Consider the following 12827-nt stretch of genomic DNA (forward strand, 5'->3'; position numbering starts at 1 on the left):
TCATATTAGGCCTTTGATAAGGCTGCTGGTTCACGGGGGCCTTCATCTCTGTCGTCGCCTCGTGGACCCTTAGGGCTTGAGGGCGACCTGCCGCGTGTGGTTGCGTGGGGACCACGCACGTGCGCTTTTCACTAAGTTCTTCCTCCGCCATAATGTGGGCCACCGCGCAGCGCTTTATCTTGGCGAAGGTCTTGGAGTGGTTCTGGATGAGTGACGTACTTCTCATCTCTTGGACCTTCCTGGTTCTTGCTGGTGGGACAGTGTTTTATATCGTGCCCCACGGTGGGCGTCAAATGTTCCTGCCGGTTGACTCGAAATGCCTTCTTACGTCTACGTCACACTCACTACCAGAGTCCTTGCGTTCGCGTACGTTGTCCCTGTGATGAACACCTGAAACACAAAGACAATGGGCGCCCTAGCGGCCGTTTGCACTCCGACGCTCAAGTCAGTACTAGGACTAGGAAACACCAAAAACTGTATACTCTTGCTCTTGTGTGTGTGTAACGCCGTAAGAGGATTCTCCCCTGGCCAAGTTTGTTAACTTACTATTTATAGACTGAAAACTAGGGTTTCCTGTTTACCTGAAATGGGTCTTTCTGATGGGCGGACCCAACACTATTGTTACCTTACTCTTAGGATAACCTAGCGCGTGGGCTCCCTAACTGGACTGCAACCTCTGATGGGATGACCACCTGGATGCCTCCTCGTGCACCTGATCTCTAGGATCACCTGCCTCTGAGAGTGCCCTAGCTGTTCACGTGCCATGCATGCAGCTCACCCTGATCGCGAACCTTGCTGGCCATATCCTTCCACTGGAATTTATACTTTGTGTCAGCCTGAATGCGTCGTCCACTCTACATGCATGGGCACTTGTGATCTAGGCTTCTCCCTTACTGATAATTGGTGTGTGATCTGGGATCCACTTCTCGTGGCCCATCTCAATCGTTTGGATCTCTGATGCCCGACCTCTCCACACTATTTAGTGGCAAGTCGGTACATCCTGGTGACTGATATCTAACCACTCTCGGCTCCTTGGTGCACGTGCTTTGCGAGGTACTGGCCCACGCTGCTCGTGGGACCCGCTTACGTGGCACCAACGTTATCGGTGGTTAGTCAACACCCAGGGATTGGTCGGTACAGTTGCCATAGAATATTTCACGAAGTGGATCGAGGTCCAACTAGTGGCCCAGATCACGACCCATAAAATCCAGCACTTCGTGTGGCAAAACATAGTGTGCCGCTTCGGAATCCCGAAGAGGTTGGTATCCGATAACAGCACCTAGTTTGCAAGCCAGCAATTGGGCAAGCTACGTACAGAGCTAGGGATAAAGCTGGTATTTGCATCAGTAGAACACCCCTAGACGAACGAACAGGTCGAGTCGGCCAACCAAGTTCTGCTTAGAGGTCTGAAAAGAAGGCTGGACAAAGCCAAAGGGAACTGGGCAGAAGAAGTTCCTAGAATCGTGTGGGCCTACCACACTACCCCTCAGTCCACGACCAAGGAAACACCATTCAGCTTTGTGTATGGTTCAGACGCTATGATCCCAGTAGAAATCCAGGAGAACTCACCATGTTTCCAGAACTTCGTGGTCGAGGAGTCGAACGAGGAAAGAAAGGTGAACTTGGACCTACTGGATGAAGTGAGGGAAGAAGCAAGGATTAAAGCTGAAGCTTTGAAAAGGATGGTGGAGTACAAGTACAGCTCCAAGCTGAGGCCTCGGCAGTTCCAGGTCGTCGACCTGGTGATAAGGAAGGCCCACCCGTACCAGTTAGAAAACAAGTTATCTCCCAAGTGGACCGGTCCTTTCAGAATAACGGAGGCCCTTGGGAATGGAGCATACAGGCTCGAGAGAAGGCGGCGCAATGCCTCACACTTGGAACGCGACCAACCTGAAGTTTTATTTTAGTTAAATCTTGCATTTGTACATGATTAAGGGGACACTCTTTTTCCCTGGAGAGGGTTTTTTAACAAGGTCACCCGAATAAAATTTATTCAGCTAAATGTGCATTGCAATTAAACAAACTTCTCCCTTGTAGTGATAAGTCAAGAGCGGAAGTAGTATGGTCCCCCGAGTGGACCTCCCTTTTGCGTAAGTTCACCAAGCCCGAGAATAGTATGGTTCACTGAAATAGACGAACCTCTCCTTTGTAGTGATAAGTCAAGAGCGGAAGTAGTATGGTCCCCCGAGTGGACCTCCTTCTTGCGTAAGTTCACCAAGCCCGAGAATAGTATGGTTTGCCGAAATAAAGGAACCACTTCTCTTGAAGTGATGGACGGAGAAGCAGAGGTAGTTTGGTCTTCCCAATAAGCCCTTCTCGTGTAAGTTCACCTAGGCGAAGAATAGTATGGTTCGCTAAAACTAAAGGATCCTCCTTCCTTGAAGTGATACGCAGAGAACAGAGGTAGTTTGGCCTCCCCAATAAACCCCTCCCGCGTAAGCACACCAAGGGAAAAGGAAGTATGGTTCGAGTACCGAAGTTTCATCCCTTGACTTTTGTAGCAAGGGCGAGATCAGCTATCCCCCGACTTTATACAGCAAGGGTGAAATTGAGAAAGTGTCGTTCACTTGGGGTAGAAACATCAAAGGTGGGGAGGGGGGGAGCCATACGTCCCCTCTTGCGTATTAACTCCAAGGTCGAACAAGCATACGAGGTGAACGTGCTACCTAAAGGGCGAACTGAAACCGGAGGCGCTGTATGGAGAGCAAAGCGAATGGAGGCAACAATTAAAAGGAATAAATACTTATAAAGTATATATACAAGAAAGTTTGGTTGTCGACAAAAACAGAATTACAAAGGGAGTCATTCTAGTGCCATGATCTGGCCGTCCATAACGCATTTGGACTCACCAAAGAGGGTAAGATCCACCTCAGGATGTGCACAGGCAAACTGAGCGACGGCGTCTTGAAACCCCTCACCGTAAGCCTCAGCGGCATCGTTAGTAAGCTCCTCTTCTGTCCTTCTAAAGGATTCAATCGCCCCAGCCAAGGACTCAGTTTTCTCAGCCAACTCGCCTTTAACCCTCCCCAGAAGGATCTCATGTTGCGTGCCCCTCTCTTTCAGATTAGCCACCTTTCCCTTCAGTTCGGCCACGAGATCTTCAACCTCAACCGCAGGAGTACGTAGAGGCAAGATCCTCACTTCTAGTTCGACCGCCTTTAGGCCCTTGTCTTGGAGGGCCTTTTTGGCGACTTTCTCAGATTGGCGAAGGCTTGCCAGCTCCAGATACAAGGCAGTTTCACGATTGGTAAAGATTTCGATCTTGGTGGTCAAGTCCTCCTCGAGCTTTGCCACCCTAACTGATGGAAGAGGGCCAAGCACAACCTTTCATGAAAAGCAAGAGCCAAGTCAAGAACGTCCAAGATCAAGCTAGGAGCGTCTAGGACCAAGCTAGGAGCGTCTAGGACAAGAAGACCAAGCTAGGGGCGTCTAAGACAAGCTAAGAGCGTCTAGGACAAGAAGACTTGGATCAAAGCTATGAATGGGAGAGTGGCTTACTAGCACAAATTCCGTGAAGGCCCAACAAGTGTAGTTTAGCTTTAATTGGGGTGTAAATAGCATAACCATGTGGACAAATGTTTATTTTTCTGCACATTAGAATTAAGGAGGAGTTAACCTTGATTAGCAAAGGTTTCTAGAAGCCTTCACTAATCAAGGGACGGTTTTGGTAGCCATGTGAACCCATGTGCACCCATGTGCTCCATGTGCCCATGTGCCTCACATTTACATTTAATTTTGCTCACATTTCATGTGGAATTAGCTTAGGAATTACGGCCTCCTTAGCCTATAAAGGGAGATGCCTAGCTCTTGTATTTTCAAGATTAATGAGAGTAATGTTATGCTGCCAACATTGTGCCATACATTGCTTTTCCCTAGTTTGTAGGATCTAATCTTCATCTTGATCACCTACCATAGGGCTGGCCGAACCTCCCTCTTTCCATACACATCATGCACCTTCAAGATCACCATAGCTCCTAGGAGGATCTTGCACATTTCAATCCATAGCTTCCGCACCCTTGATCATGATTCCGAGAAGAGCTCCATGAATTTGCCATCACTAACCTTAAGGTCTTCGGACTCTTGGGTTTTGTTAAGCGCAAGGTTGGAGGAAAACAGGAGGTCCCCAAGAACCTCGTCCACTCGCTCCTGAAGGAGATTGTCGCCTAAGCCCTCCACCTCTTGGTTTTGGAAACGACTGAGTTTCTTTTAGAGCAGCAAGGGAAGTGGCGAGGAGGAGTCTGTCTCTTGGCTTCCGGGGGCACTCTCTCCCCCACCCTCGAGAGCAACAACTTGAAGGGGGGAAGAGGCGCTAGGGGGATGATCTATGAAGGTCGAGGTACCGGTCGAGACAGAGGCAGAAGGCGCCACGGTCACGCCCACCCTCAATCGTTTGAAGACAAGACCGATGCACGTATCTTCGTCATCAGACTCGATCACCACTCCGCCTCTTAGCTCAAAGGCGGTAAGGGCCAGATTGGTGGGTTGGGAAGCAGGCGCAGCCGATGATGAAGGGGCTAGGGGCGTCGAAAGGCTCGCCCCAGTAGCAGCTGCCCTTTGCTTGGCTAAGAGTTCGGCCAACTTTTTCTTCTTGTCTTTGTTGAAACCCATATCTATGTAAAAGTAATAAGTCAATGCAGGAGTAAGTAAACAAGACAAGTATGCAGGTAAAAATGGGATAAAATAAGAGGCATAAGAACAAGGGAGTACCAATGTAGGTTTCGAGATCTTCGGGGCTAAACTCATGCTTGAGTAGCTCCAAAGTGTTCAAAGGGGCAGAGAGCCCAGAGAGAAGCTCGCATACACCTCACTCCTGAGGGGAAAGATCCTCAAGACTCTGGGCTCTCTGAAGGTTTGGTTTCTCGGTCCAATATAAAAGAAACCCATCTAAAAGAGATGGGTCCCTCCGATTGCTGCGAACTTTGAAGATGTTCTTCTTGAACCCCTTGTATGATTGTTGGAAGAGTGTTAAGAGTACCCTCCCAGCCACACCATTGAAGCTGACCCACAACTTTTTCCCTGGGTCTTTGACCTCAAAGAAATAAAGGAAGACGTCTACGGACGGTGTGAGGCTGAGGCTGCAGCAAAGGATGGCAAAGGCCTTCACAAACGCCCAACTGTTAGGGTGTAGTTGGGCGGGGGCAACGTTCACCTCGGTCAGCAACGTGCGCTCGAAAGGGGTTAAGGGTAACCGAAACCCCAGTCTTCGGAAGAGGGTGGAGTAAATGAAGCAGAAAGGGCCTTCGGGGTCGGAGACTTCGTTGGAACACACTGGCTCCCCCTTGCGACAAGCCACCCATCCGCACATATTTATCGTGGTCTTGGACAAAGACACGCGATGGATGGCAGGATTGCTTCTTCCTATAGGTTGCTATGCTCTTAAGGGTAGTAAAGGTGGACGTTTCCTCTAAAAGGTCCATCGATGCCCAACGATATAGAGACTTATAGAACGAGGTAGAAGGGGGGGGGGACTGGCGAAGAAGGTGGAACAGAGGACGAAGACGAAGTCGAAGTGGAACTAGAGTCTGAGGGAGAAGCCGGTTCGGGAACTCGTTTGGTCATCTCAGATGGGAAAGCTAAAAAGAAGAAGAAAAAGAGAAACTTTAGAAGATCGAAAGTGGCCCAACTTGACAGAATCAGAGAAACCCAGGAAACAGAGACTCGAAACATGTACAGTAGAAATGAATGTGTAGAGAAATGAGGAAATCATAAACAATCCCAGGCAGACATGAGCATGTTACAAACAACGAAAATCACAAATGGCGAAATGACCAGGAAGTAAAAATCGTACCTTTCAGGTGATGAGGTTCGAGGGTTTGAAGTTTGGAAGAGAGAGAAGAGAGCGTTCTTTCGCAAATGCCAAGTGAAGGTTCGTGTAATCAAAGGTGATGAAACAATGGAGAGAGCGTAAGGGTTAAAATGTTTAAACAGTACACGAAGAAGTTCAAGCGCCAACAAGGCTCAGCCATTGATCTCGACGGGTGTACGTTCACCAACGAAGAAATGATAAGATGTCACTTCGGTGCACTATTCACACCCGTTACCTAGTGCCACGTAGGTCGCCCAGCGCGACCACATAGTCTCTTCACTGAAACAAGTTACAACTCGAGACTGGGGTCTTATGTCCCAACCAGTCCTCGGCCATCGACCCAAAGACTGACCTCAGACATGATGCACTGACGCTTGGTAATGGAAGGGGGCCACGTGAGGTGGGCCCCAGACTCACCTACCAGAGAATTGGTTTGTCTTTGATATCCACATCCTAAACCCCGATGTTGGAGATCGAGATCAAACCCTACTAGTAGGGAAAGAAGATCGGACATCGGTCGTCCGGACGTTGTAGAGGGCCACATAAGGTGGGCCCTAGAGTTTCATTAAGATAACAGTTAAAGACAAGAGATGTGTGGGAAGCCTAAGTCACGAGGGATCCATGCACGTGGTGTGTATGACGCTTGAAGGCGCAGCACGTGTGGATAATTGTAGGAGGCGTTAAGGCTCATTAGGGTTAAGGTCTTCAGGGAAAGTTGCATGCATGGTATGTGAATAATTAGGGCACCCACGATGCAAATGGCGCTAGGATTAGGTGCACAAGTTGGTATCCAGGCGGTCACTCTGTCATTCGTTGCACTCCAGTTAAGGGAAGGTCATGTGCCAGATACGCTAAGATTCTATGAATAGTGGTGCAAGGACATTCTCCAAGGAACCCTAATCGAGGGTAACAACGCAAAGGTAAACCCTAGTTTCAACTTATATAAAGGGTGCAAAAACCCTAGTAAGGTACACAGTTTCTAAGACTGAAGCTAATATACACACTTGGTGCTTCTTTCCCTAATACTGACTTGAGCGTCGGAGTGCAAACGGTCGCTAGGGCACCCCTTTTGTCTTTGCAGGTGAGAGGTTTCTTGATCAAGAAGGCACATTTCTCAGGCAAGATTGAAGGGCAACAGCAGTTGTTAGAGTCAATCGGCGAAACAAGTCAAGTGGCAGGAACAAACGCAATTAAGAATGAAAAACACAATTTTATGCAAGAAAAATGCAAAGCGATTAACAAAACACAATTAAGAATGTTAACTAGAAATCTTGTAAACTAGGCGTTTCCTAAGGTGAGGCTTCTAGGCACTTAGAACCATTGAAGACACACTCACCGTCTAATGCGTAATTATTCCACTAATTAATCAATGTTTAATGCAATTACAACTCAAAATAAATACAATGGAAATTGGATTACAAAAGAAAATTTAGAAATCCAATTCTATGTTCTTTTTTTTTCTTGTTGGTACTCCTTTTTGTTGTTACTCTTGCTATTTGGATTTGAGGACATATCTTCTCAAGAAGGAGGGGATGATGGAAACCATCTAGCCACACACAACCCCCATATTAATGAAGAAGAATAAGCATTGCATTTGAGGAAAAATCATTTTCAAGAGAGAGGGGATGATGGCAGAGGCCCAAGGCCAAATACAAGTTCAAGCTTCAGCTCAAGCCCAACACATAGATGATCTGGGCCAACTAAGCATCAGTCGATGTCTCTTGTTGTAATTACTTTTGAGTAGTTTTTAGTAGAACATAAAGGGAGGTGTAGATATAGATATAAGAGGTGCAAATGTATAAAGATAAGTCACACCTTCCATGTCAAATAAAAAGAAGGTGTAGGTGTAGATTTAGGAGGTGCCAAAGAAAGAAACCAAGTCACACTTCCCTTGTGACTAAGAATTGGCGCCAAATTCAAATGCTTCTCATTTGAATTTCCCTCCACTTTCATTTGAATTTTCAGCCCTCTAAACACTATAAATAAGAGGGCTTCCATGTAATTGAAGATTAATCAATGAGTGAATTGCTGCCAAATTTGTGCCAATTACACTCTTGTCTCCTACTCTCCCTAAGATAGACGTTTGATCTTCAACTTTCCACTAGACCAAGTGATTAGGCCTCACCTATCACTCTCCATACCTATCCTTTGTTGGGTTCAATAGTTTCAAAGTTCAAGAGGGAGGGTGAATCGAGCTTTTAAACCTTTCGCACAGATTCAGTTTTTAGCACAGTATAAAGAAAATAAATCAATTTATTTAACAATGAACAAATTTATTTTTACACTGCTTATGTATTAAGACGCTTATATCAGTTGAGTGATTTTTTATTTTAAGGTTGAGCTAGATGATCTGCAGACAAAGTACAAATTGATTTTCACATGATAAAGTCAGAGAGCTACAACAGTTAATCACAACCCTTGAATACAAAATCAATTCTTGTTTTTAACCAATTAACAGATTGAATTAACTTTCATAGAACACGGATTTCAATTATGTTTCACAGCTCATATAGATTTACACAGAAGTTCTTCAGAAGGTTTTCCAGAACAACAAGAACAGTATAAACGTACCTAGAAAGAACAGATTCAAACACAATTGAATAGATTTATTTCTTGACAGATCAGTTTATTCAGCAGTTATTGAGTGCAAGGATTAAGAGAGAATGAACACAAAACAATTATACTGGTTCACTCAAATGAGCTACATCCAGTCTTCACCTAATCCAAGGTGAAATCCACTAAACCACAATTCAAAACAATTACAAAGCCACTGTTCTTGAACCCTACAAGAACATGGCACACCTTACTGAAAAACACTATTCCAGCACACACAACTCTTCAAGAAAACTTAGAGGTATGTCCAGATTTCATACAATAAAGCAAGTAACATGAGATGCCTTTTTGCCATTGTTAAAGGATGAAAAACATATTTTTGATGGAATAAAAAAACATGAAAGCTTTTTAACATTGGTTACATTTCCAGGGTTATAACCAATTCCATTTTTGTTAAAAACATCATTCTGTGAACCTATAAGAGACTCAAGATTCTCTCTTCCCCTAGTGAAATTAGATAGGGTTTTCAGCAAATACTCCACTTGTTTTTCCAACTTTTTACAGTTTTCACAGGTTTTAATAGAAGCATGAAAGCATGTTAATTCAAGACTTACAAGATCAGTTTTATCCTTATGCAGTTCTTCCTCAAGTGATTTTACTTTAGATGCAAGCACATTATTTACCTTTTGTAACTTACTACATATTACAGCCAATCTATTTGCCTCATCATGTGTTTCTTTAAAAGCAACAAGCAATTGATCATAATTGTCAGATTCCATAGAGAATTCACTCACCGCATCAGAGATTGATCCTTCATCTTTCATCATGAAGAACAAATTGGTTTCCTCACTTTTAGTTGAAGAGCTACTTGTTGAAGACACTTCATTCTCTTCCCAAGAGATGTAAGCTTTTCTCCCCTTGCTGCTTTCAACCTTCTTGCTGGCTAATTTGTCCTTTGATTGATTGTTTGGACAGTCCATCTTGATATGCCCTGTTTTACCACAACTAAAGCAAGTGTAGTTAGAGGAATTGGATTCATTCGGTTTAGGATACCTTCTTTTTTGTTGGTTCCTATCTCTACTTTTCTTCTTTAGGAATCGGCTGAACCTTTTTGTGAGTAGGCTGATTGTTTCATCATGTTCAACATCTTCTTTCTCCTCATTGATGTCACTCTATGCTTGCTTTTAGTGCAAGTCCCTTGGGTTTCCTTTCCACTATTTCTTGCTCTTTGAGCCTTTTGAGCTCCAGCTCATGCTCCATTAATTTCCCAAATAGTGCAATAGTGGACAACTTTGACAGATCACGACTTTCTGATATGGCAGTCACTTTGGTTTGCCAGCTTCTATCGAGGCACTTAAACACTTTTATGTTAAGTTCCTCTTTGTCAAATACCTTTCCCAGTCCAGTAAGATGATTCACAATGTGGGTGAACCTTTTCTGCACATCAACAATGCTCTCTTTGGGTTGCATTCTGAAAATTTCATACTCTTGGATGAGAGAATGTTTTCTTGATCTCTTCACATCCTCAGTGCTTTCATGAGTAACTTCCAAGACTTCCCACATCTCCTTCGTTGAACTGCATTGAGATATTCCGAAGAATTCATCCATTGTTAATGATGAAGTTATGATGTTCTTGGCTACATGATCATATTGAGCCTTCTTCTTTTCACTCTCACTCCATTCAGATTTTGGTTTCACCACTTCTTCATCCTTGACAACCTGCATTGGCACATAAGGTCCATGGACCACAACCTCCCAAATACACGAGTCAATAGATTCCATGAAAATTTTCATTCTAATTTTCCAAAAAGCATAATTCATCCTGATCCTGCCTGTTGACCGGAACGCTGGAAACTGCCTCGTCAAAGGATCGACGTGCGCACCGCTTCACACCTCCGTTCCTCTTCGAGATCCACCTCAAGAACCTGCAAAGAAACAGAGCGGCGCCGCTGCGGCCGATCGCACTCCAACGCCCAAGTCAGTGACCGAATCACCAAATACTAAGAGAACAAGAACCGTGCAAATCCTCTCTCACAGTCAGCTCTATAACTCGCAAGCGTAAAGAGTATAAACTGGACGTGCGTACCTTAGAAAGTTTGTTGAGAACTCTTATATACCTGGTTGTTCTCTCTCTCCTGGAAGTTACAGACTTGGACACGTGGCTCGCATCCAGTCGTACACGTGCCATCATCTGGAGCCTCCTTGACTTGGCGCTGCTTCTACTCTCCTTTTGGCTAAGTTACTTATGCATGGTACTGCCTAGTGCATAGCTAACTTGGGAGTGCGATCTCTACTGGAATTGGCGAGTTAGGGTGTCCTCATACACCTTCCCTGTGGTCTCGCCGGCCGCCTTCATAATTTGCTTCTCCTTCATCTTCGGCGATGTGCTTTCTCTGGCGATCTCCAACCGCTTGGTTGCCTGAGTTCACATCTGGCGACTTCATCTTTAACCCGGTGATCGCCTATTCTGATACGCTGGAGATCGGAACACGCCAACTTAATAACTGGCGGCTTCACGAGCCCCCCGACTTCCTTCCCTTCTGCCAGCCTGGCGCTTTGCCAACACGCCCACTGTAGCAGGATGCCACGTCATCACTCCCGACTACCAGGGCGGTACACAAGCCCCTCAGTCTTAAGCGAAGACTTGTCTAGCGAAAAGACTGAAAGAGTCACGTCAATACCGGTCTACGTGGCACTGACGCAGAATTCCAAACGGTTGCACCTTCTGCTTTTCTGACGCTCCACCAAACCCCTCGCCCATCGCTCGACACATGGCTTCATCAACGGCTCTCTTCAGCTGCCGTTTGCGCTTCCTAAACCCATTTCGAAAAAACCCTTAAACCCGTTTGCACTCAACACTGTTCCATCACTTTCCCTCGCATTCACGAACGCTCTAACTTTCTTCTGCGGAAAACTCTCAGCGCTCTCCAGCATTCTGAATCACCATCAACCTTCATCGTCTTCCTGATCATCAAAAGGTACCTACTTTCCTTCTTCTGCTGGTTTTCCTTGCATTTTAACCGATTCGCATCATCCTGCAACTGCCTGGTGCATACGCTGTGGGTTGCTTTTCCATTTCTCCTTCTGCGTACCTTAGGGCTTCGTCAACCATGACTCGCACAAAGATCACCCCGAATCCTCCTCCTTCATCAAGAAACCCCCCTTCTCAAGCACACGATCCACCACGAGTTCGTGGCGCTTCATCTTCCCAGGCTGAGAGGCCTGCGTCTTCCCGTCCTGTCCTGGCCCAGGTGACTCCACCTATCGCCGGAGGAGCCCCCGTTCCCTTGCCAGACTTCAAAACCTTGTATCCCTGGGCCAACTCGACCCTTCTGAGGGAGACATCCTCTGTAAACACTGCGGGAGCAGTTTTGCGGCTGACTAAGGGGGATGAGCCTCATCAATCATTTCATAAGGAGCACGACGAAAAGATGATGGTGCTGCCTTGCCCCCCCGATCTGCCTGTTTGTGCCGATGACAAGGTGAGCGTCGACGGGCCCTTCTGCTTCGTCTACACGACCTTATTCAAGAAGGTGAAGCTCAAGTTCCCTTTCACCCGATTCGAGAGGGAACTCCTTACCGAGCTCAACATTGCCGCCGCCCAGCTTCACCCCAACAGTTGGGCGTTTGTTCGAGCTTTCCAAGTGATGTGCGACCATCTGGGGTTGCCCGCATCAGTGGACGTGTTCCTATTCCTCTTCGAAGCTAAGCACCCAGGAGACCGCCTGTGGGTTAGCTTGAACGCGATCGCTGGGAGGTCCATCTTTTGCCATCTTCCAGCAGTCCTATAAAGACTGGAAAGGGAAGTTCGTTCAAGTGCGCGCTAATGACAAGGACGCCTCCCTTCTCGACGGCTTCCCCTTGTACTGGGTGGACAAGGGGAAGAAAGAGTCCAAGAGCTGCTTCAGGAGACCCAGAAGTCCTGACAGCATGGGAGCATTGGACAGAGATCTCTGTCTCTTCTGGAAAAGGGTGGCGGACGCCAACATTACTTTCCTTACCACCACCTTGATCTGCTTCGAATTCTACGAAGACCAGCTAGAAATTCGAATAGGTTAGAACATTAAAAACTGTTGTTTTAATACTGCTTCTGTTTAACTGTTTCTGGGCGTCTTGTGCGTTATGCGCAAGACTTTGGTTTTATCTTTCCTGCACATATCATCTGCTTTGCTGTGTACTACCTTATGCACTTATTTTTTCCTTGGGTTAACCCATGCATTTTCGTTCCATGCAGATAACATGTTGGGCAAAGGCATGCTCGCTGAACTAAAGGCGCTCGCCCGAAACCACGGGTTGGCGACGGGTTCTCAAATGGTGCCCAACTCGGTGGTGGAGACAGCCATCGTTCACGGGTGATCGCCACCCAAGGAACCTGCCCAACGCAAGAAATTGGTCCTCAAGAGACCTAAAAGGAAAGCCCCTCAGGTGATCCACGAGGAAGAGGAAGAAGATGACGAGGCCACCGAAG

This window comes from Phaseolus vulgaris, chromosome 8 (assembly GCF_000499845.2).
Source record: "Phaseolus vulgaris cultivar G19833 chromosome 8, P. vulgaris v2.0, whole genome shotgun sequence".
In the NCBI taxonomy this organism is placed as follows: Eukaryota; Viridiplantae; Streptophyta; class Magnoliopsida; order Fabales; family Fabaceae; genus Phaseolus; species Phaseolus vulgaris.